Source organism: Trematomus bernacchii, unplaced genomic scaffold (assembly GCF_902827165.1).
Source record: "Trematomus bernacchii unplaced genomic scaffold, fTreBer1.1, whole genome shotgun sequence".
In the NCBI taxonomy this organism is placed as follows: domain Eukaryota; kingdom Metazoa; phylum Chordata; class Actinopteri; order Perciformes; family Nototheniidae; genus Trematomus; species Trematomus bernacchii.
The window spans coordinates 1-16,437 of NW_022987950.1; the positions used below are offsets into that span (position 1 = coordinate 1).

Consider the following 16,437-nt stretch of genomic DNA (forward strand, 5'->3'; position numbering starts at 1 on the left):
CATAATGCCACGTTCTCAATTACCATATTGTTGGCTTGTACGTGAGGAAATCGTTGTTAGACGTTGTGGTCTCGCTAACATTCCAAACCAGATTGGCTGGAAAAGTTGAACAGTATGAGTCTGATCATCCAGCAAATATCTTAAATCTTACAGTTTTTACCTTCTATTTCCTGAACTGAAATACTAAAGTTTTTTTGGAGAATGCGGGCATCGATCCCGCTACCTCTCGCATGCTAAGCGAGCGCTCTACCATTTGAGCTAATTCCCCTATACAACAATGCTCTTGCAGTTCTTCTAAGTTGTTTTCTCCAACTCTCCTCCGTGCCATTCCTTTCGAGGGCCTACATAAACACTCTGAATCTTGACCCGACTCGTACGTTTACTGGAAAACTGGTGAAAACAGGACGAGGTGGCCGAGTGGTTAAGGCGATGGACTGCTAATCCATTGTGCTCTGCACGCGTGGGTTCGAATCCCATCCTCGTCGTAGTAAGGTTTAGTTCAATGAACCTGCTGCAATATGGCAAAAAGCCAGCGATTTCTGCTGCAGCACACCAGGGTAAACTGAACAAAAGACAGTTGAGGCCACCGAAAAACCAGGCGGAATGCTCTCCTTGTTTCGACAAGTCTGTTGTGGGGTACCTGTCCTTCCATAATGCCATAATGCCACGTTCTCAATTACCATATTGTTGGCTTGTACGTGAGGAAATCGTTGTTAGACGTTGTGGTCTCGCTAACATTCCAAACCAGATTGGCTGGAAAAGTTGAACAGTATGAGTCTGATCATCCAGCAAATATCTTAAATCTTACAGTTTTTACCTTCTATTTCCTGAACTGAAATACTAAAGTTTGTTTGGAGAATGCGGGCATCGATCCCGCTACCTCTCGCATGCTAAGCGAGCACTCTACCATTTGAGCTAATTCCCCTATACAACAATGCTCTTGCAGTTCTTCTAAGTTGTTTTCTCCAACTCTCCTCCGTGCCATTCCTTTCGAGGGCCTACATAAACACTCTGAATCTTGACCCGACTCGTACGTTTACTGGAAAACTCGTGAAAACAGGACGAGGTGGCCGAGTGGTTAAGGCGATGGACTGCTAATCCATTGTGCTCTGCACGCGTGGGTTCGAATCCCATCCTCGTCGTAGTAAGGTTTAGTTCAATGAACCTGCTGCAATATGGCAAAAAGCCAGCGATTTCTGCTGCAGCACACCAGGGTAAACTGAACAAAAGACAGTTGAGGCCACCGAAAAACCAGGCGGAATGCTCTCCTTGTTTCGACAAGTCTGTTGTGGGGTACCTGTCCTTCCATAATGCCATAATGCCACGTTCCCAATTACCATATTGTTGGCTTCTACGAGAGGAAATCGTTGTTAGACGTTGTGGTCTCGCTAACATTCCAAACCAGATTGGCTGGAAAAGTTGAACAGTATGAGTCTGATCATCCAGCAAATATCTTAAATCTTACAGTTTTTACCTTCTATTTCCTGAACTGAAATACTAAAGTTTGTTTGGAGAATGCGGGCATCGATCCCGCTACCTCTCGCATGCTAAGCGAGCACTCTACCATTTGAGCTAATTCCCCTATACAACAATGCTCTTGCAGTTCTTCTAAGTTGTTTTCTCCAACTCTCCTCCGTGCCATTCCTTTCGAGGGCCTACATAAACACTCTGAATCTTGACCCGACTCGTACGTTTACTGGAAAACTCGTGAAAACAGGACGAGGTGGCCGAGTGGTTAAGGCGATGGACTGCTAATCCATTGTGCTCTGCACGCGTGGGTTCGAATCCCATCCTCGTCGTAGTAAGGTTTAGTTCAATGAACCTGCTGCAATATGGCAAAAAGCCAGCGTTTTCTGTTGCAGCACACCAGGGTAAACTGAACAAAAGACAGTTGAGGCCACCGAAAAACCAGGCGGAATGCTCTCCTTGTTTCGACAAGTCTGTTGTGGGGTACCTGTCCTTCCATAATGCCATAATGCCACGTTCCCAATTACCATATTGTTGGCTTCTACGAGAGGAAATCGTTGTTAGACGTTGTGGTCTCGCTAACATTCCAAACCAGATTGGCTGGAAAAGTTGAACAGTATGAGTCTGATCATCCAGCAAATATCTTAAATCTTACAGTTTTTACCTTCTATTTCCTGAACTGAAATACTAAAGTTTGTTTGGAGAATGCGGGCATCGATCCCGCTACCTCTCGCATGCTAAGCGAGCACTCTACCATTTGAGCTAATTCCCCTATACAACAATGCTCTTGCAGTTCTTCTAAGTTGTTTTCTCCAACTCTCCTCCGTGCCATTCCTTTCGAGGGCCTACATAAACACTCTGAATCTTGACCCGACTCGTACGTTTACTGGAAAACTCGTGAAAACAGGACGAGGTGGCCGAGTGGTTAAGGCGATGGACTGCTAATCCATTGTGCTCTGCACGCGTGGGTTCGAATCCCATCCTCGTCGTAGTAAGGTTTAGTTCAATGAACCTGCTGCAATATGGCAAAAAGCCAGCGATTTCTGCTGCAGCACACCAGGGTAAACTGAACAAAAGACAGTTGAGGCCACCGAAAAACCAGGCGGAATGCTCTCCTTGTTTCGACAAGTCTGTTGTGGGGTACCTGTCCTTCCATAATGCCATAATGCCACGTTCTCAATTACCATATTGTTGGCTTGTACGTGAGGAAATCGTTGTTAGACGTTGTGGTCTCGCTAACATTCCAAACCAGATTGGCTGGAAAAGTTGAACAGTATGAGTCTGATCATCCAGCAAATATCTTAAATCTTACAGTTTTTACCTTCTATTTCCTGAACTGAAATACTAAAGTTTTTTTGGAGAATGCGGGCATCGATCCCGCTACCTCTCGCATGCTAAGCGAGCGCTCTACCATTTGAGCTAATTCCCCTATACAACAATGCTCTTGCAGTTCTTCTAAGTTGTTTTCTCCAACTCTCCTCCGTGCCATTCCTTTCGAGGGCCTACATAAACACTCTGAATCTTGACCCGACTCGTACGTTTACTGGAAAACTCGTGAAAACAGGACGAGGTGGCCGAGTGGTTAAGGCGATGGACTGCTAATCCATTGTGCTCTGCACGCGTGGGTTCGAATCCCATCCTCGTCGTAGTAAGGTTTAGTTCAATGAACCTGCTGCAATATGGCAAAAAGCCAGCGTTTTCTGTTGCAGCACACCAGGGTAAACTGAACAAAAGACAGTTGAGGCCACCGAAAAACCAGGCGGAATGCTCTCCTTGTTTCGACAAGTCTGTTGTGGGGTACCTGTCCTTCCATAATGCCATAATGCCACGTTCCCAATTACCATATTGTTGGCTTCTACGAGAGGAAATCGTTGTTAGACGTTGTGGTCTCGCTAACATTCCAAACCAGATTGGCTGGAAAAGTTGAACAGTGTGAGTCTGATCATCCAGCAAATATCTTAAATCTTACAGTTTTTACCTTCTATTTCCTGAACTGAAATACTAAAGTTTGTTTGGAGAATGCGGGCATCGATCCCGCTACCTCTCGCATGCTAAGCGAGCAGTCTACCATTTGAGCTAATTCCCCTATACAACAATGCTCTTGCAGTTCTTCTAAGTTGTTTTCTCCAACTCTCCTCCGTGCCATTCCTTTCGAGGGCCTACATAAACACTCTGAATCTTGACCCGACTCGTACGTTTACTGGAAAACTCGTGAAAACAGGACGAGGTGGCCGAGTGGTTAAGGCGATGGACTGCTAATCCATTGTGCTCTGCACGCGTGTGTTCGAATCCCATCCTCGTCGTAGTAAGGTTTAGTTCAATGAACCTGCTGCAATATGGCAAAAAGCCAGCGTTTTCTGTTGCAGCACACCAGGGTAAACTGAACAAAAGACAGTTGAGGCCACCGAAAAACCAGGCGGAATGCTCTCCTTGTTTCGACAAGTCTGTTGTGGGGTACCTGTCCTTCCATAATGCCATAATGCCACGTTCCCAATTACCATATTGTTGGCTTCTACGTGAGGAAATCGTTGTTAGACGTTGTGGTCTCGCTAACATTCCAAACCAGATTGGCTGGAAAAGTTGAACAGTATGAGTCTGATCATCCAGCAAATATCTTAAATCTTACAGTTTTTACCTTCTATTTCCTGAACTGAAATACTAAAGTTTGTTTGGAGAATGCGGGCATCGATCCCGCTACCTCTCGCATGCTAAGCGAGCACTCTACCATTTGAGCTAATTCCCCTATACAACAATGCTCTTGCAGTTCTTCTAAGTTGTTTTCTCCAACTCTCCTCCGTGCCATTCCTTTCGAGGGCCTACATAAACACTCTGAATCTTGACCCGACTCGTACGTTTACTGGAAAACTCGTGAAAACAGGACGAGGTGGCCGAGTGGTTAAGGCGATGGACTGCTAATCCATTGTGCTCTGCACGCGTGGGTTCGAATCCCATCCTCGTCGTAGTAAGGTTTAGTTCAATGAACCTGCTGCAATATGGCAAAAAGCCAGCGTTTTCTGTTGCAGCACACCAGGGTAAACTGAACAAAAGACAGTTGAGGCCACCGAAAAACCAGGCGGAATGCTCTCCTTGTTTCGACAAGTCTGTTGTGGGGTACCTGTCCTTCCATAATGCCATAATGCCACGTTCTCAATTACCATATTGTTGGCTTGTACGTGAGGAAATCGTTGTTAGACGTTGTGGTCTCGCTAACATTCCAAACCAGATTGGCTGGAAAAGTTGAACAGTGTGAGTCTGATCATCCAGCAAATATCTTAAATCTTACAGTTTTTACCTTCTATTTCCTGAACTGAAATACTAAAGTTTTTTTGGAGAATGCGGGCATCGATCCCGCTACCTCTCGCATGCTAAGCGAGCGCTCTACCATTTGAGCTAATTCCCCTATACAACAATGCTCTTGCAGTTCTTCTAAGTTGTTTTCTCCAACTCTCCTCCGTGCCATTCCTTTCGAGGGCCTACATAAACACTCTGAATCTTGACCCGACTCGTACGTTTACTGGAAAACTCGTGAAAACAGGACGAGGTGGCCGAGTGGTTAAGGCGATGGACTGCTAATCCATTGTGCTCTGCACGCGTGGGTTCGAATCCCATCCTCGTCGTAGTAAGGTTTAGTTCAATGAACCTGCTGCAATATGGCAAAAAGCCAGCGATTTCTGCTGCAGCACACCAGGGTAAACTGAACAAAAGACAGTTGAGGCCACCGAAAAACCAGGCGGAATGCTCTCCTTGTTTCGACAAGTCTGTTGTGGGGTACCTGTCCTTCCATAATGCCATAATGCCACGTTCTCAATTACCATATTGTTGGCTTGTACGTGAGGAAATCGTTGTTAGACGTTGTGGTCTCGCTAACATTCCAAACCAGATTGTCTGGAAAAGTTGAACAGTGTGAGTCTGATCATCCAGCAAATATCTTAAATCTTACAGTTTTTACCTTCTATTTCCTGAACTGAAATACTAAAGTTTTTTTGGAGAATGCGGGCATCGTTCCCGCTACCTCTCGCATGCTAAGCGAGCGCTCTACCATTTGAGCTAATTCCCCTATACAACAATGCTCTTGCAGTTCTTCTAAGTTGTTTTCTCAAACTCTCCTCCGTGCCATTCCTTTCGAGGGCCCACATAAACACTCTGAATCTTGACCCGACTCGTACGTTTACTGGAAAACTCGTGAAAACAGGACGAGGTGGCCGAGTGGTTAAGGCGATGGACTGCTAATCCATTGTGCTCTGCACGCGTGGGTTCGAATCCCATCCTCGTCGTAGTAAGGTTTAGTTCAATGAACCTGCTGCAATATGGCAAAAAGCCAGCGTTTTCTGTTGCAGCACACCAGGGTAAACTGAACAAAAGACAGTTGAGGCCACCGAAAAACCAGGCGGAATGCTCTCCTTGTTTCGACAAGTCTGTTGTGGGGTACCTGTCCTTCCATAATGCCATAATGCCACGTTCCCAATTACCATATTGTTGGCTTCTACGTGAGGAAATCGTTGTTAGACGTTGTGGTCTCGCTAACATTCCAAACCAGATTGGCTGGAAAAGTTGAACAGTGTGAGTCTGATCATCCAGCAAATATCTTAAATCTTACAGTTTTTACCTTCTATTTCCTGAACTGAAATACTAAAGTTTGTTTGGAGAATGCGGGCATCGATCCCGCTACCTCTCGCATGCTAAGCGAGCACTCTACCATTTGAGCTAATTCCCCTATTCAACAATGCTCTTGCAGTTCTTCTAAGTTGTTTTCTCCAACTCTCCTCCGTGCCATTCCTTTCGAGGGCCTACATAAACACTCTGAATCTTGACCCGACTCGTACGTTTACTGGAAAACTCGTGAAAACAGGACGAGGTGGCCGAGTGGTTAAGGCGATGGACTGCTAATCCATTGTGCTCTGCACGCGTGGGTTCGAATCCCATCCTCGTCGTAGTAAGGTTTAGTTCAATGAACCTGCTGCAATATGGCAAAAAGCCAGCGATTTCTGCTGCAGCACACCAGGGTAAACTGAACAAAAGACAGTTGAGGCCACCGAAAAACCAGGCGGAATGCTCTCCTTGTTTCGACAAGTCTGTTGTGGGGTACCTGTCCTTCCATAATGCCATAATGCCACGTTCCCAATTACCATATTGTTGGCTTCTACGTGAGGAAATCGTTGTTAGACGTTGTGGTCTCGCTAACATTCCAAACCAGATTGGCTGGAAAAGTTGAACAGTATGAGTCTGATCATCCAGCAAATATCTTAAATCTTACAGTTTTTACCTTCTATTTCCTGAACTGAAATACTAAAGTTTGTTTGGAGAATGCGGGCATCGATCCCGCTACCTCTCGCATGCTAAGCGAGCACTCTACCATTTGAGCTAATTCCCCTATACAACAATGCTCTTGCAGTTCTTCTAAGTTGTTTTCTCCAACTCTCCTCCGTGCCATTCCTTTCGAGGGCCTACATAAACACTCTGAATCTTGACCCGACTCGTACGTTTACTGGAAAACTCGTGAAAACAGGACGAGGTGGCCGAGTGGTTAAGGCGATGGACTGCTAATCCATTGTGCTCTGCACGCGTGGGTTCGAATCCCATCCTCGTCGTAGTAAGGTTTAGTTCAATGAACCTGCTGCAATATGGCAAAAAGCCAGCGATTTCTGCTGCAGCACACCAGGGTAAACTGAACAAAAGACAGTTGAGGCCACCGAAAAACCAGGCGGAATGCTCTCCTTGTTTCGACAAGTCTGTTGTGGGGTACCTGTCCTTCCATAATGCCACGTTCCCAATTACCATATTGTTGGCTTGTACGTGAGGAAATCGTTGTTAGACGTTGTGGTCTCGCTAACATTCCAAACCAGATTGGCTGGAAAAGTTGAACAGTATGAGTCTGATCATCCAGCAAATATCTTAAATCTTACAGTTTTTACCTTCTATTTCCTGAACTGAAATACTAAAGTTTGTTTGGAGAATGCGGGCATCGATCCCGCTACCTCTCGCATGCTAAGCGAGCAGCTCTACCATTTGAGCTAATTCCCCTATACAACAATGCTCTTGCAGTTCTTCTAAGTTGTTTTCTCAAACTCTCCTCCGTGCCATTCCTTTCGAGGGCCTACATAAACACTCTGAATCTTGACCCGACTCGTACGTTTACTGGAAAACTCGTGAAAACAGGACGAGGTGGCCGAGTGGTTAAGGCGATGGACTGCTAATCCATTGTGCTCTGCACGCGTGGGTTCGAATCCCATCCTCGTCGTAGTAAGGTTTAGTTCAATGAACCTGCTGCAATATGGCAAAAAGCCAGCGTTTTCTGTTGCAGCACACCAGGGTAAACTGAACAAAAGACAGTTGAGGCCACCGAAAAACCAGGCGGAATGCTCTCCTTGTTTCGACAAGTCTGTTGTGGGGTACCTGTCCTTCCATAATGCCATAATGCCACGTTCCCAATTACCATATTGTTGGCTTCTACGTGAGGAAATCGTTGTTAGACGTTGTGGTCTCGCTAACATTCCAAACCAGATTGGCTGGAAAAGTTGAACAGTATGAGTCTGATCATCCAGCAAATATCTTAAATCTTACAGTTTTTACCTTCTATTTCCTGAACTGAAATACTAAAGTTTGTTTGGAGAATGCGGGCATCGATCCCGCTACCTCTCGCATGCTAAGCGAGCAGTCTACCATTTGAGCTAATTCCCCTATACAACAATGCTCTTGCAGTTCTTCTAAGTTGTTTTCTCCAACTCTCCTCCGTGCCATTCCTTTCGAGGGCCTACATAAACACTCTGAATCTTGACCCGACTCGTACGTTTACTGGAAAACTCGTGAAAACAGGACGAGGTGGCCGAGTGGTTAAGGCGATGGACTGCTAATCCATTGTGCTCTGCACGCGTGGGTTCGAATCCCATCCTCGTCGTAGTAAGGTTTAGTTCAATGAACCTGCTGCAATATGGCAAAAAGCCAGCGATTTCTGCTGCAGCACACCAGGGTAAACTGAACAAAAGACAGTTGAGGCCACCGAAAAACCAGGCGGAATGCTCTCCTTGTTTCGACAAGTCTGTTGTGGGGTACCTGTCCTTCCATAATGCCATAATGCCACGTTCCCAATTACCATATTGTTGGCTTCTACGTGAGGAAATCGTTGTTAGACGTTGTGGTCTCGCTAACATTCCAAACCAGATTGGCTGGAAAAGTTGAACAGTATGAGTCTGATCATCCAGCAAATATCTTAAATCTTACAGTTTTTACCTTCTATTTCCTGAACTGAAATACTAAAGTTTGTTTGGAGAATGCGGGCATCGATCCCGCTACCTCTCGCATGCTAAGCGAGCACTCTACCATTTGAGCTAATTCCCCTATACAACAATGCTCTTGCAGTTCTTCTAAGTTGTTTTCTCCAACTCTCCTCCGTGCCATTCCTTTCGAGGGCCTACATAAACACTCTGAATCTTGACCCGACTCGTACGTTTACTGGAAAACTCGTGAAAACAGGACGAGGTGGCCGAGTGGTTAAGGCGATGGACTGCTAATCCATTGTGCTCTGCACGCGTGGGTTCGAATCCCATCCTCGTCGTAGTAAGGTTTAGTTCAATGAACCTGCTGCAATATGGCAAAAAGCCAGCGATTTCTGCTGCAGCACACCAGGGTAAACTGAACAAAAGACAGTTGAGGCCACCGAAAAACCAGGCGGAATGCTCTCCTTGTTTCGACAAGTCTGTTGTGGGGTACCTGTCCTTCCATAATGCCATAATGCCACGTTCCCAATTACCATATTGTTGGCTTCTACGTGAGGAAATCGTTGTTAGACGTTGTGGTCTCGCTAACATTCCAAACCAGATTGGCTGGAAAAGTTGAACAGTATGAGTCTGATCATCCAGCAAATATCTTAAATCTTACAGTTTTTACCTTCTATTTCCTGAACTGAAATACTAAAGTTTGTTTGGAGAATGCGGGCATCGATCCCGCTACCTCTCGCATGCTAAGCGAGCGCTCTACCATTTGAGCTAATTCCCCTATACAACAATGCTCTTGCAGTTCTTCTAAGTTGTTTTCTCCAACTCTCCTCCGTGCCATTCCTTTCGAGGGCCTACATAAACACTCTGAATCTTGACCCGACTCGTACGTTTACTGGAAAACTTGTGAAAACAGGAAGAGGTGGCGGAGTGGTTAAGGCGATGGACTGCTAATCCATTGTGCTCTGCACGCGTGGGTTCGAATCCCATCCTCGTCGTAGTAAGGTTTAGTTCAATGAACCTGCTGCAATATGGCAAAAAGCCAGCGTTTTCTGTTGCAGCACACCAGGGTAAACTGAACAAAAGACAGTTGAGGCCACCGAAAAACCAGGCGGAATGCTCTCCTTGTTTCGACAAGTCTGTTGTGGGGTACCTGTCCTTCCATAATGCCATAATGCCACGTTCCCAATTACCATATTGTTGGCTTCTACGAGAGGAAATCGTTGTTAGACGTTGTGGTCTCGCTAACATTCCAAACCAGATTGGCTGGAAAAGTTGAACAGTATGAGTCTGATCATCCAGCAAATATCTTAAATCTTACAGTTTTTACCTTCTATTTCCTGAACTGAAATACTAAAGTTTGTTTGGAGAATGCGGGCATCGATCCCGCTACCTCTCGCATGCTAAGCGAGCACTCTACCATTTGAGCTAATTCCCCTATACAACAATGCTCTTGCAGTTCTTCTAAGTTGTTTTCTCCAACTCTCCTCCGTGCCATTCCTTTCGAGGGCCTACATAAACACTCTGAATCTTGACCCGACTCGTACGTTTACTGGAAAACTCGTGAAAACAGGACGAGGTGGCCGAGTGGTTAAGGCGATGGACTGCTAATCCATTGTGCTCTGCACGCGTGTGTTCGAATCCCATCCTCGTCGTAGTAAGGTTTAGTTCAATGAACCTGCTGCAATATGGCAAAAAGCCAGCGATTTCTGCTGCAGCACACCAGGGTAAACTGAACAAAAGACAGTTGAGGCCACCGAAAAACCAGGCGGAATGCTCTCCTTGTTTCGACAAGTCTGTTGTGGGGTACCTGTCCTTCCATAATGCCATAATGCCACGTTCCCAATTACCATATTGTTGGCTTCTACGTGAGGAAATCGTTGTTAGACGTTGTGGTCTCGCTAACATTCCAAACCAGATTGGCTGGAAAAGTTGAACAGTATGAGTCTGATCATCCAGCAAATATCTTAAATCTTACAGTTTTTACCTTCTATTTCCTGAACTGAAATACTAAAGTTTGTTTGGAGAATGCGGGCATCGATCCCGCTACCTCTCGCATGCTAAGCGAGCACTCTACCATTTGAGCTAATTCCCCTATACAACAATGCTCTTGCAGTTCTTCTAAGTTGTTTTCTCCAACTCTCCTCCGTGCCATTCCTTTCGAGGGCCTACATAAACACTCTGAATCTTGACCCGACTCGTACGTTTACTGGAAAACTCGTGAAAACAGGACGAGGTGGCCGAGTGGTTAAGGCGATGGACTGCTAATCCATTGTGCTCTGCACGCGTGGGTTCGAATCCCATCCTCGTCGTAGTAAGGTTTAGTTCAATGAACCTGCTGCAATATGGCAAAAAGCCAGCGATTTCTGCTGCAGCACACCAGGGTAAACTGAACAAAAGACAGTTGAGGCCACCGAAAAACCAGGCGGAATGCTCTCCTTGTTTCGACAAGTCTGTTGTGGGGTACCTGTCCTTCCATAATGCCACGTTCCCAATTACCATATTGTTGGCTTCTACGTGAGGAAATCGTTGTTAGACGTTGTGGTCTCGCTAACATTCCAAACCAGATTGGCTGGAAAAGTTGAACAGTATGAGTCTGATCATCCAGCAAATATCTTAAATCTTACAGTTTTTACCTTCTATTTCCTGAACTGAAATACTAAAGTTTGTTTGGAGAATGCGGGCATCGATCCCGCTACCTCTCGCATGCTAAGCGAGCACTCTACCATTTGAGCTAATTCCCCTATACAACAATGCTCTTGCAGTTCTTCTAAGTTGTTTTCTCCAACTCTCCTCCGTGCCATTCCTTTCGAGGGCCTACATAAACACTCTGAATCTTGACCCGACTCGTACGTTTACTGGAAAACTCGTGAAAACAGGACGAGGTGGCCGAGTGGTTAAGGCGATGGACTGCTAATCCATTGTGCTCTGCACGCGTGGGTTCGAATCCCATCCTCGTCGTAGTAAGGTTTAGTTCAATGAACCTGCTGCAATATGGCAAAAAGCCAGCGATTTCTGCTGCAGCACACCAGGGTAAACTGAACAAAAGACAGTTGAGTCCACCGAAAAACCAGGCGGAATGCTCTCCTTGTTTCGACAAGTCTGTTGTGGGGTACCTGTCCTTCCATAATGCCATAATGCCACGTTCCCAATTACCATATTGTTGGCTTCTACGTGAGGAAATCGTTGTTAGACGTTGTGGTCTCGCTAACATTCCAAACCAGATTGGCTGGAAAAGTTGAACAGTTTCTATCTGAACTGAAATACTAAAGTTTTTTTGGAGAATGCGGGCATCGATCCCGCTACCTCTCGCATGCTAAGCGAGCGCTCTACCATTTGAGCTAATTCCCCTATACAACAATGCTCTTGCAGTTCTTCTAAGTTGTTTTCTCCAACTCTCCTCCGTGCCATTCCTTTCGAGGGCCTACATAAACACTCTGAATCTTGACCCGACTCGTACGTTTACTGGAAAACTTGTGAAAACAGGAAGAGGTGGCGGAGTGGTTAAGGCGATGGACTGCTAATCCATTGTGCTCTGCACGCGTGTGTTCGAATCCCATCCTCGTCGTAGTAAGGTTTAGTTCAATGAACCTGCTGCAATATGGCAAAAAGCCAGCGATTTCTGCTGCAGCACACCAGGGTAAACTGAACAAAAGACAGTTGAGGCCACCGAAAAACCAGGCGGAATGCTCTCCTTTATGAGTCTGATCATCCAGCAAATATCTTAAATCTTACAGTTTTTACCTTCTATTTCCTGAACTGAAATACTAAAGTTTGTTTGGAGAATGCGGGCATCGATCCCGCTACCTCTCGCATGCTAAGCGAGCACTCTACCATTTGAGCTAATTCCCCTATACAACAATGCTCTTGCAGTTCTTCTAAGTTGTTTTCTCCAACTCTCCTCCGTGCCATTCCTTTCGAGGGCCTACATAAACACTCTGAATCTTGACCCGACTCGTACGTTTACTGGAAAACTCGTGAAAACAGGACGAGGTGGCCGAGTGGTTAAGGCGATGGACTGCTAATCCATTGTGCTCTGCACGCGTGGGTTCGAATCCCATCCTCGTCGTAGTAAGGTTTAGTTCAATGAACCTGCTGCAATATGGCAAAAAGCCAGCGATTTCTGCTGCAGCACACCAGGGTAAACTGAACAAAAGACAGTTGAGGCCACCGAAAAACCAGGCGGAATGCTCTCCTTGTTTCGACAAGTCTGTTGTGGGGTACCTGTCCTTCCATAATGCCATAATGCCACGTTCCCAATTACCATATTGTTGGCTTCTACGTGAGGAAATCGTTGTTAGACGTTGTGGTCTCGCTAACATTCCAAACCAGATTGGCTGGAAAAGTTGAACAGTATGAGTCTGATCATCCAGCAAATATCTTAAATCTTACAGTTTTTACCTTCTATTTCCTGAACTGAAATACTAAAGTTTGTTTGGAGAATGCGGGCATCGATCCCGCTACCTCTCGCATGCTAAGCGAGCACTCTACCATTTGAGCTAATTCCCCTATACAACAATGCTCTTGCAGTTCTTCTAAGTTGTTTTCTCCAACTCTCCTCCGTGCCATTCCTTTCGAGGGCCTACATAAACACTCTGAATCTTGACCCGACTCGTACGTTTACTGGAAAACTCGTGAAAACAGGACGAGGTGGCCGAGTGGTTAAGGCGATGGACTGCTAATCCATTGTGCTCTGCACGCGTGTGTTCGAATCCCATCCTCGTCGTAGTAAGGTTTAGTTCAATGAACCTGCTGCAATATGGCAAAAAGCCAGCGATTTCTGCTGCAGCACACCAGGGTAAACTGAACAAAAGACAGTTGAGGCCACCGAAAAACCAGGCGGAATGCTCTCCTTGTTTCGACAAGTCTGTTGTGGGGTACCTGTCCTTCCATAATGCCATAATGCCACGTTCTCAATTACCATATTGTTGGCTTGTACGTAGAGGAAATCGTTGTTAGACGTTGTGGTCTCGCTAACATTCTTGAACAGTATGAGTCTGATCATCCAGCAAATATCTTAAATCTTACAGTTTTTACTTCTATTTCCTGAACTGAAATCTAAAGTTTGTTTGGAGAATGCGGGCATCGATCCCGCTACCTCTCGCATGCTAAGCGAGCACGTCTAACCATTTGAGCTAATTCCCCTATACAACAAGGGCTCCTTGCAGTTCAGTTCTAAGTTGGTTTCTCTCTCAACTCTCCTCCGTGCCATTCCTTTCGAGGGCCTACATAAACACTCTGAATCTTGACCCGACTCGTACGTTTACTGGAAAACTCGTGAAACAGGACGAGGTGGCCGAGTGGTTAGGCGATGGACTGCTAATCCATTGTGCTCTGCACGCGTGGGTTTCGAATCCCATCCTCCTTCGGTACCACGTCATCGATGCATTTCCCAATGTAGCAGATGACAGTGTCCGTGTGTGTTGATGTTATTGTCCTCAAACACACTCCAATCCGTGGATGCAAAGCAATCCTGCAGTGCCTCATCTGACTCCTCGCTCCATCGTTGTACTGTTCTTGTAATCGGTCTGTCCCTTTTAAGTTTCTGCTTGTACGCAGGCAACAACAGTAGTGAGATATGGTCTGATTTGCCGAAGGGAGGGCGAGGGAGAGCCTTATATCCATTCCGGAAAGGGGAATAAACATGGTCCAGTATGTTTCCCCCGCGCGTCGGGAAGTTGATGTGTTGGTAATATTTTGGCAAAACCTTCTTCATGTTGGCGGTGTTGAAATCTCCGGCCACAACGAACGCCGCATCTGGCCGTGAAGTCTCGGTTTTATCAATAATCCCAAACAGCTGATCGAGTGCCGTGTTGTTGTCGGCGAGTGGCTACGGCGGGATATACACTGCTGTTATCACAACAGATGTGAATTCCCTCGGCAGATGGAAGGCCCGACATGAGATCATGAGGTGCTCTAGCTGTGCGGAACAGTCCGATGAAATAATCTTCACATCTGAGCACCAGTTGTTGTTAGTCATTACACACACACCGCCTCCCTTACTTTTCCCCGAGTTTGCAGTCCGGTCCTGACGAAAAATAGAGAATCCATCAGGGACAATGGCGGAGTCCGGGATCGCGGGGTTGAGCCAAGTCTCAGTGAGAATTAACACGTTACAGTTCTTAATGTCCCGTTGAAAAGCAATCCGGCTTCTGAGTTCATCTAGCTTATTTTCAATGGATTGAACATTAGCCAGAAGAATACTCGGAAGAGGGGGCCGATTCTCTCGTTTCCTCAGTCTGACCAGCAACCCGGCCCGGCATCCGCGCTTTGTCCTCTTCTTGCGTCTCTCAGGTAGAACAGCAACAGGTAGCCATGGTGAATCTCCATTGTTTGTCGGAGGGTTATTATTGTCCACGAAGTCTCGCTAACATTCCAAACCAGATTGGCTGGAAAAGTTGAACAGTATGAGTCTGATCATCCAGCAAATATCTTAAATCTTACAGTTTTTACCTTCTATTTCCTGAACTGAAATACTAAAGTTTTTTTGGAGAATGCGGGCATCGATCCCGCTACCTCTCGCATGCTAAGCGAGCGCTCTACCATTTGAGCTAATTCCCCTATACAACAATGCTCTTGCAGTTCTTCTAAGTTGTTTTCTCAAACTCTCCTCCGTGCCATTCCTTTCGAGGGCCTACATAAACACTCTGAATCTTGACCCGACTCGTACGTTTACTGGAAAACTTGTGAAAACAGGAAGAGGTGGCGGAGTGGTTAAGGCGATGGACTGCTAATCCATTGTGCTCTGCACGCGTGTGTTCGAATCCCATCCTCGTCGTAGTAAGGTTTAGTTCAATGAACCTGCTGCAATATGGCAAAAAGCCAGCGATTTCTGCTGCAGCACACCAGGGTAAACTGAACAAAAGACAGTTGAGGCCACCGAAAAACCAGGCGGAATGCTCTCCTTGTTTCGACAAGTCTGTTGTGGGGTACCTGTCCTTCCATAATGCCACGTTCCCAATTACCATATTGTTGGCTTGTACGTGAGGAAATCGTTGTTAGACGTTGTGGTCTCGCTAACATTCCAAACCAGATTGGCTGGAAAAGTTGAACAGTATGAGTCTGATCATCCAGCAAATATCTTAAATCTTACAGTTTTTACCTTCTATTTCCTGAACTGAAATACTAAAGTTTTTTTGGAGAATGCGGGCATCGATCCCGCTACCTCTCGCATGCTAAGCGAGCAGCTCTACCATTTGAGCTAATTCCCCTATACAACAATGCTCTTGCAGTTCTTCTAAGTTGTTTTCTCAAACTCTCCTCCGTGCCATTCCTTTCGAGGGCCCACATAAACACTCTGAATCTTGACCCGACTCGTACGTTTACTGGAAAACTTGTGAAAACAGGACGAGGTGGCCGAGTGGTTAAGGCGATGGACTGCTAATCCATTGTGCTCTGCACGCGTGTGTTCGAATCCCATCCTCGTCGTAGTAAGGTTTAGTTCAATGAACCTGCTGCAATATGGCAAAAAGCCAGCGTTTTCTGTTGCAGCACACCAGGGTAAACTGAACAAAAGACAGTTGAGGCCACCGAAAAACCAGGCGGAATGCTCTCCTTGTTTCGACAAGTCTGTTGTGGGGTACCTGTCCTTCCATAATGCCATAATGCCACGTTCCCAATTACCATATTGTTGGCTTCTACGAGAGGAAATCGTTGTTAGACGTTGTGGTCTCGCTAACATTCCAAACCAGATTGGCTGGAAAAGTTGAACAGTATGAGTCTGATCATCCAGCAAATATCTTAAATCTTACAGTTTTTA

General features: G+C 45.9%; 43 non-coding genes across 43 annotated transcripts; 24 read left to right on the top strand and 19 right to left on the bottom strand.

The window, feature by feature from the left end:
* Nucleotides 1-195: 195 nt before the first annotated feature.
* On the bottom strand, nt 196-268 carry trnaa-agc. Its single transcript has one exon. It is a non-coding gene; the product is annotated as a tRNA-Ala (tRNA).
* A 135-nt stretch (nt 269-403) lies between these two features.
* Nucleotides 404-485, top strand: trnas-gcu. The gene has a single exon. It is a non-coding gene; the product is annotated as a tRNA-Ser (tRNA).
* A 367-nt stretch (nt 486-852) lies between these two features.
* Nucleotides 853-925, bottom strand: trnaa-agc. Its single transcript has one exon. It is a non-coding gene; the product is annotated as a tRNA-Ala (tRNA).
* A 135-nt stretch (nt 926-1,060) lies between these two features.
* On the top strand, nt 1,061-1,142 carry trnas-gcu. Its single transcript has one exon. It is a non-coding gene; the product is annotated as a tRNA-Ser (tRNA).
* A 367-nt stretch (nt 1,143-1,509) lies between these two features.
* Nucleotides 1,510-1,582, bottom strand: trnaa-agc. The gene has a single exon. It is a non-coding gene; the product is annotated as a tRNA-Ala (tRNA).
* A 135-nt stretch (nt 1,583-1,717) lies between these two features.
* trnas-gcu lies at nt 1,718-1,799 on the top strand. The gene has a single exon. It is a non-coding gene; the product is annotated as a tRNA-Ser (tRNA).
* Nucleotides 1,800-2,166: 367 nt separating this feature from the next.
* trnaa-agc lies at nt 2,167-2,239 on the bottom strand. Its single transcript has one exon. It is a non-coding gene; the product is annotated as a tRNA-Ala (tRNA).
* A 135-nt stretch (nt 2,240-2,374) lies between these two features.
* On the top strand, nt 2,375-2,456 carry trnas-gcu. Its single transcript has one exon. It is a non-coding gene; the product is annotated as a tRNA-Ser (tRNA).
* Nucleotides 2,457-2,823: 367 nt separating this feature from the next.
* trnaa-agc lies at nt 2,824-2,896 on the bottom strand. The gene has a single exon. It is a non-coding gene; the product is annotated as a tRNA-Ala (tRNA).
* Nucleotides 2,897-3,031: 135 nt separating this feature from the next.
* On the top strand, nt 3,032-3,113 carry trnas-gcu. The gene has a single exon. It is a non-coding gene; the product is annotated as a tRNA-Ser (tRNA).
* A 575-nt stretch (nt 3,114-3,688) lies between these two features.
* trnas-gcu lies at nt 3,689-3,770 on the top strand. Its single transcript has one exon. It is a non-coding gene; the product is annotated as a tRNA-Ser (tRNA).
* Nucleotides 3,771-4,137: 367 nt separating this feature from the next.
* trnaa-agc lies at nt 4,138-4,210 on the bottom strand. The gene has a single exon. It is a non-coding gene; the product is annotated as a tRNA-Ala (tRNA).
* Nucleotides 4,211-4,345: 135 nt separating this feature from the next.
* Nucleotides 4,346-4,427, top strand: trnas-gcu. Its single transcript has one exon. It is a non-coding gene; the product is annotated as a tRNA-Ser (tRNA).
* Nucleotides 4,428-4,794: 367 nt separating this feature from the next.
* On the bottom strand, nt 4,795-4,867 carry trnaa-agc. Its single transcript has one exon. It is a non-coding gene; the product is annotated as a tRNA-Ala (tRNA).
* A 135-nt stretch (nt 4,868-5,002) lies between these two features.
* Nucleotides 5,003-5,084, top strand: trnas-gcu. Its single transcript has one exon. It is a non-coding gene; the product is annotated as a tRNA-Ser (tRNA).
* Nucleotides 5,085-5,451: 367 nt separating this feature from the next.
* On the bottom strand, nt 5,452-5,524 carry trnaa-agc. Its single transcript has one exon. It is a non-coding gene; the product is annotated as a tRNA-Ala (tRNA).
* A 135-nt stretch (nt 5,525-5,659) lies between these two features.
* trnas-gcu lies at nt 5,660-5,741 on the top strand. The gene has a single exon. It is a non-coding gene; the product is annotated as a tRNA-Ser (tRNA).
* A 367-nt stretch (nt 5,742-6,108) lies between these two features.
* On the bottom strand, nt 6,109-6,181 carry trnaa-agc. The gene has a single exon. It is a non-coding gene; the product is annotated as a tRNA-Ala (tRNA).
* Nucleotides 6,182-6,316: 135 nt separating this feature from the next.
* On the top strand, nt 6,317-6,398 carry trnas-gcu. Its single transcript has one exon. It is a non-coding gene; the product is annotated as a tRNA-Ser (tRNA).
* A 367-nt stretch (nt 6,399-6,765) lies between these two features.
* On the bottom strand, nt 6,766-6,838 carry trnaa-agc. Its single transcript has one exon. It is a non-coding gene; the product is annotated as a tRNA-Ala (tRNA).
* A 135-nt stretch (nt 6,839-6,973) lies between these two features.
* On the top strand, nt 6,974-7,055 carry trnas-gcu. Its single transcript has one exon. It is a non-coding gene; the product is annotated as a tRNA-Ser (tRNA).
* A 568-nt stretch (nt 7,056-7,623) lies between these two features.
* Nucleotides 7,624-7,705, top strand: trnas-gcu. Its single transcript has one exon. It is a non-coding gene; the product is annotated as a tRNA-Ser (tRNA).
* Nucleotides 7,706-8,280: 575 nt separating this feature from the next.
* Nucleotides 8,281-8,362, top strand: trnas-gcu. The gene has a single exon. It is a non-coding gene; the product is annotated as a tRNA-Ser (tRNA).
* Nucleotides 8,363-8,729: 367 nt separating this feature from the next.
* On the bottom strand, nt 8,730-8,802 carry trnaa-agc. The gene has a single exon. It is a non-coding gene; the product is annotated as a tRNA-Ala (tRNA).
* A 135-nt stretch (nt 8,803-8,937) lies between these two features.
* Nucleotides 8,938-9,019, top strand: trnas-gcu. The gene has a single exon. It is a non-coding gene; the product is annotated as a tRNA-Ser (tRNA).
* A 367-nt stretch (nt 9,020-9,386) lies between these two features.
* Nucleotides 9,387-9,459, bottom strand: trnaa-agc. Its single transcript has one exon. It is a non-coding gene; the product is annotated as a tRNA-Ala (tRNA).
* Nucleotides 9,460-9,594: 135 nt separating this feature from the next.
* On the top strand, nt 9,595-9,676 carry trnas-gcu. Its single transcript has one exon. It is a non-coding gene; the product is annotated as a tRNA-Ser (tRNA).
* A 367-nt stretch (nt 9,677-10,043) lies between these two features.
* Nucleotides 10,044-10,116, bottom strand: trnaa-agc. Its single transcript has one exon. It is a non-coding gene; the product is annotated as a tRNA-Ala (tRNA).
* Nucleotides 10,117-10,251: 135 nt separating this feature from the next.
* On the top strand, nt 10,252-10,333 carry trnas-gcu. Its single transcript has one exon. It is a non-coding gene; the product is annotated as a tRNA-Ser (tRNA).
* A 367-nt stretch (nt 10,334-10,700) lies between these two features.
* trnaa-agc lies at nt 10,701-10,773 on the bottom strand. Its single transcript has one exon. It is a non-coding gene; the product is annotated as a tRNA-Ala (tRNA).
* A 135-nt stretch (nt 10,774-10,908) lies between these two features.
* trnas-gcu lies at nt 10,909-10,990 on the top strand. Its single transcript has one exon. It is a non-coding gene; the product is annotated as a tRNA-Ser (tRNA).
* Nucleotides 10,991-11,349: 359 nt separating this feature from the next.
* On the bottom strand, nt 11,350-11,422 carry trnaa-agc. Its single transcript has one exon. It is a non-coding gene; the product is annotated as a tRNA-Ala (tRNA).
* A 135-nt stretch (nt 11,423-11,557) lies between these two features.
* trnas-gcu lies at nt 11,558-11,639 on the top strand. The gene has a single exon. It is a non-coding gene; the product is annotated as a tRNA-Ser (tRNA).
* Nucleotides 11,640-11,956: 317 nt separating this feature from the next.
* Nucleotides 11,957-12,029, bottom strand: trnaa-agc. The gene has a single exon. It is a non-coding gene; the product is annotated as a tRNA-Ala (tRNA).
* Nucleotides 12,030-12,164: 135 nt separating this feature from the next.
* trnas-gcu lies at nt 12,165-12,246 on the top strand. Its single transcript has one exon. It is a non-coding gene; the product is annotated as a tRNA-Ser (tRNA).
* A 211-nt stretch (nt 12,247-12,457) lies between these two features.
* On the bottom strand, nt 12,458-12,530 carry trnaa-agc. The gene has a single exon. It is a non-coding gene; the product is annotated as a tRNA-Ala (tRNA).
* A 135-nt stretch (nt 12,531-12,665) lies between these two features.
* trnas-gcu lies at nt 12,666-12,747 on the top strand. The gene has a single exon. It is a non-coding gene; the product is annotated as a tRNA-Ser (tRNA).
* Nucleotides 12,748-13,114: 367 nt separating this feature from the next.
* Nucleotides 13,115-13,187, bottom strand: trnaa-agc. Its single transcript has one exon. It is a non-coding gene; the product is annotated as a tRNA-Ala (tRNA).
* Nucleotides 13,188-13,322: 135 nt separating this feature from the next.
* Nucleotides 13,323-13,404, top strand: trnas-gcu. The gene has a single exon. It is a non-coding gene; the product is annotated as a tRNA-Ser (tRNA).
* A 560-nt stretch (nt 13,405-13,964) lies between these two features.
* Nucleotides 13,965-14,046, top strand: trnas-gcu. Its single transcript has one exon. It is a non-coding gene; the product is annotated as a tRNA-Ser (tRNA).
* Nucleotides 14,047-15,166: 1,120 nt separating this feature from the next.
* On the bottom strand, nt 15,167-15,239 carry trnaa-agc. Its single transcript has one exon. It is a non-coding gene; the product is annotated as a tRNA-Ala (tRNA).
* Nucleotides 15,240-15,374: 135 nt separating this feature from the next.
* Nucleotides 15,375-15,456, top strand: trnas-gcu. The gene has a single exon. It is a non-coding gene; the product is annotated as a tRNA-Ser (tRNA).
* Nucleotides 15,457-16,024: 568 nt separating this feature from the next.
* trnas-gcu lies at nt 16,025-16,106 on the top strand. Its single transcript has one exon. It is a non-coding gene; the product is annotated as a tRNA-Ser (tRNA).
* The last annotated feature ends 331 nt before the right edge of the window (nt 16,107-16,437 follow it).